The 4614-nt window shown below is 49.3% G+C and overlaps 1 non-coding gene across 1 annotated transcript; it reads right to left on the bottom strand.

Moving 5' to 3' along the window:
* Positions 1-1343: 1343 nt before the first annotated feature.
* On the bottom strand, positions 1344-1499 carry LOC112533990. The gene has a single exon (XR_003078313.2). It is a non-coding gene; the product is annotated as a 5.8S ribosomal RNA (ribosomal RNA).
* Between the last annotated feature and the right edge of the window lie 3115 nt (positions 1500-4614).

Raw genomic sequence — 4614 nt, 5'->3', positions numbered from 1 at the left:
GGCACGCGAAGATTTTATGCCAACGGGCCCGTGCATGCCGGCTGGCTCGCTAGTGGTGGCTGATGGGCATGCGATGCTACTCACCAGCGGGCCCGATGGGCACTGTCACGCAAGGATTTCTCGCCTACAGGCCCGTCAGGATTTTTCGGCAACACAACATGGGTCTGTCAGGATTTTTCAGTGACGCAGTACGGGTGAAGGAAAGTTTCGAACTGAAGGTGCTTGCTTAGGGACCTTAGTCTGAATGATTTTTTGGGCTGTGATGTGACTTGTCCCCGGGTCCTGTGTAAGGAGGCTTGGCCCCCGTGCTGCATTGCGTTAAGAAATTACTTTAAGCATCCATAGTGTGGGGGACTTGCATGCAGCACTAGCTAGAATAGAACTTGGATATGTGCTCAAGTCCATTGAGTTTGTAGAATTACTTAGGATTTTGGCACTTGGCCCCCATGCTACATAGTGTGGGGGACTTGCATGCAGCACTGTCTAGAACTTAGATGTGTTCTCAAGTCCGCTGAGTTTATGGAATTACTTAGGATTTTGGACCTTAGGAATTGATTTTGATTTTGCGTGTGGGAGGAGGGGAGGGACGAATCAGAGTGATGAAGGGCTGAATCTCAGTGGATCGTGGCAGCAAGGCCACTTTGCCACTTACAATACCCCGTCGCGTATTTAAGTCATCTGCAAAGGATTCAGTCCACCGCCCGGTGGAAATTGTAATTCAAGGTGGCCCACGCGATGACCAATTGTGCGTATCAAAGGTTCCTCTCGTACTAGGTCGAATTACCATTGCGACACAATCATCAAGAGGTAAAATAACCTCGCTCCACGGTACTGCCCAAACCCACTGCCTCATGGGTTGCATTCCTAAACAACCCGACTTGTAGACAGCGCCTTGTGGTACGACAGGGTCCGGGCACGATGGGGCTCTCACCCTCTCTAGCGCCCCCTTTTAGAGGACTTGGGCCCGGTCCGCCATTGAGGACGCTTCCAGACATAGCCTCGAACGCCCGAGGCATCCGATTCTCAAGCCGGGCTATTCCTTGCCACTGCTACTAGGGGAATCCTGGTAAGTTTCTTTTCCTCCGCTTATTGATATGCTTAAACTCAAGAAGGTAATCCAAATTGACTGGGTCGTTAGCTTGGAGCATGCCTTAGTAAGACGGTCTCGGAGGATCCTCTCGCGCATTTAGCCACTGGTGTGTCCGTGATTGTTACAACCACCGATTGTCGTGGCGATAGTCACCGAGGACTCAATTTTTAGGCCAATCCCATGCACAAGGCATACGGGAGGACAGAATCTGCCCCCTCTCGATGTAGCTAAAGGGTTGGGGGCGACGATTGCATGACACCCAGGCAGGCGTGCCCTCGGCTGAGAGGCTTCGGGCGCCACGTGCGTTCAAAAACTCGATGATTCACATGATTCTGCAATTCACACTAAATATCGCATTTTGCTGTGTTCTTCATCGATGCGAGAGCCGAGATATCCATTGCCGAGAGTCGTTGTGGTTCATCATTTCCGAGGCCTACAGCAGCGTGCTCTTTTCATTTAATTTTCCTAGGCGCGCCCTACGCCGGGGTTGGTTGTACAACCAACGATAGAGATGAGGGGGAAAAGCCCCACACCACCCCTCTCGCCGACATTGGGGGACTGGGGGAATGGCGACCCCCATTCCCACTTGCAATTAGTAAACATGTTCGCAGGGTTGTTCGGCAGGGCAGGTTTCGACAATGATCCTTTCGCAGGTTCACCTACGAAAACCTTGTTACGACTTCTCCTTCCTCTAAATGATAAGGTTCAATGGACTTCTCGTGACGTCGCAGGCGGTGAACTACCCCTGTCGTAGCGATCCGAACACTTCACCGGACCATTCAATCAGTAGGAGCAATGGGCAGTGTGTACAAAAGGTAGGGATGTAGTCAATGCGAGCTGATGACTCGCGCTTATTAGGAATTCATCGTTGAATACTAACAATTATAATGATCTATCCCCATCACGATGAAAATTTAAAGATTACCCGGGCCTGTCGGCCAAGGCTATAGACTCGTTGAATACATCAGTGTATTGCGCGTGTGGCCTAGAACATCTAAGGGCATCACAAACCTGTTATTGCCTCAAACTTCCTTAGCCTAGAAGGCCATAGTCCCTCTAAGAGGCTGGCCGCGGAGGGATACCTCCACATAGCTAGTTAGCAGGCTGAGGTCTCGTTCGTTAATGTAATTAACCAGACAAATTGCTCCACTAACTAAGAACAACCATGCACCATCACCTATAGAATCAAGAAAGAGCTCTCAGTATGTCAATCCTTACTATGTCTGGACCTGGTAAGTTTCCCCATGTTGAGTCAAATTAAGCCGCAGGCTCCACTCGTGGTGCCCCTTCAATAATTCCTTTAAGTTTCAGCCCTATGCACTATACTCCCGAACCTAAAGACTTTGATTTCTCATAAGGTGCCGGCGGAGTCCTAAAAGTAACATCCGCCGATCCCTGGTCGGCATCGTTTATGGTTGAGACTAGGACGGTATCCGATCGCCTCGAGCCCCCAACTTTCGCTCTTGATTAATGAAAACATCCTTGGCAAATGCTTTTGCGATTGTTCGTCTTTCATAAATCTAAGAATTTCACCTCCCGACTATGAAATACGAATGCCCCTGACCGCCCCCGGTAATCATTATTCTCGATCCCGGCCAACAGAACAGGACCGAAATCCCATGATGTTATCCCATGCTAATGTATACAGAGCGTAGGCTTGCTTTGAGCATTCTAATTTCTTCAGCAACAATACGAGCAGCCGAATCTTACCTGGGCAAGGAAGGAGCGATCGCTGTAAGAGATGAAACAACAAGTGCACACCGTTAGGCGGACCGCTCGACCCAACTCAAGGTCTAACTATAAGCTTTTTAACTGCAACAACTTAAATATATGCTATTGGAGTTGGAATTACCGCGGCCGCTGGCATTGGACTTGCCCTCCAATGGATCAACTAGAGCAACTAAGGCCGTGCGATAGGGCAAAAATTTGAATGATGCGTCACCGGCACTAAGGCCGTGCGATCCGTCGAGTTATCATGAATCATCAGAGCAATGGGCAGATTTGCATCGTCAGTAGGATACAAACTTTCAATCTAAGAACTTTTTGCCACACCACCTCAAGCAATATAGCCGAATGACATTGCCCTCAGAGTGCAACATCCGATCATTAGCACGTTGGAGCACAGCGCTCATCTCCAGCCTCAACACAAGCACAAGCCATGCTAGACATATATCATCGACTAGATCCAAACTCCTCGCAACAAGGAATGCGCATAAGCTTCCGCCATACAAGGTTAGGCAATACAATTGAATGACATGCCCTCTCAGTGCAACACTTGCGTAATAACATGCCCAAGCTCAGAGATCATCTCCAGCCTCAACATAAGCATGCGCCCGAGCAAGATCTGCATCGTCGGCAGGATACAAACTCCATGCAAAGAGCTTTTGTCACACCACCTCAGGCAATACAATTGAATGACATGCCCTCATAATGCAACATCATCAGCCCTATATGACGTCCGAGCATGTAGCTCATCTCCAGCCTCAACACAAGCCCAAGCCCAAGCTATACATGTATCATCGACTAGATCCAAACTCCTCGCAACAGAGAATGCATAAGCTTCCACGGCACGAGGTCAGGCAATACAATTGAATGACATGCCTTCTGAGTGCAACATCTACCTAATAACACGCCCAAGCTCGAGCTTTTCCATTTAAACATAAGTACATGCGGTAAGATCCGGATTTGGAAGGATCAAAACCACGTGCATAGATCGAGCAACGCAGTTGTCTCTAGCCTTAACACAAGAACAGGTCCATGCAAGAAATGTATCATCGACTGGATCCAAACTCCTCGTAATAGGGAGTGCGCATAAGCTTCCGCGACACAAGGTCAGGCAATACAATTGAATGACATGCCCTCTTAGTGCAACATCTGCCTAATAACACGCCCAAGCTCGGAGATCATCTCCAGCCTTAACATAAGCATACGTCTGTGCAAGATCTGCATCATCAGCAAGATACGAACTTGTGTGCCCATGCGAGGCAGATCCAAGAATGTGTGCCTCAGCCGAAGGGGACGTCGCCTCATGCGTCGGCATGCAACAAGGTTGCCTATTGCTTGGTTTCGGGCATCCTATAATAGAGCATTGCCCACACCGTGCATTGACAACCTATTAGTACGCTCTTGCATGGTGTTGGGCCCCAACAGCTTTGGTTGGATCTTCCATCCATGTCTCGTCCTCCTTTACTACCATTACAATCGTGATAAAATCACAATTTTATTCGGCCGTGATCGCCCGATTACATATTATAGGCTGCTGAAATAAAGCCCCATGTATGCCTAAAGCAAGGGCGACACCCATGCTCCATTTTTTAATTTTTTTGAAAATGGGCTCGGGTGGGCCCATCGTGTCCCGGGAAATTTTCTGACATCCGGGACGGAGCGGGAGGGGGCTGGGGTGTTTGCGGGCCAATTCTGTGGATATCGATGCCTATCTTGCAGCCTAGACATGCCCCCGTGCCCAGGCTCCCCAGCCCCCCCAGCTGGTGAGGCATACCGCACCCCTCTAAAGAGGCTAAAAA

This window comes from Ricinus communis, chromosome 1 (assembly GCF_019578655.1).
Source record: "Ricinus communis isolate WT05 ecotype wild-type chromosome 1, ASM1957865v1, whole genome shotgun sequence".
Classification (NCBI taxonomy): Eukaryota; Viridiplantae; Streptophyta; class Magnoliopsida; order Malpighiales; family Euphorbiaceae; genus Ricinus; species Ricinus communis.
The sequence above is the reverse complement of the archived record's forward strand: the minus strand, read 5'-3'. Positions and strand labels throughout refer to the sequence as shown.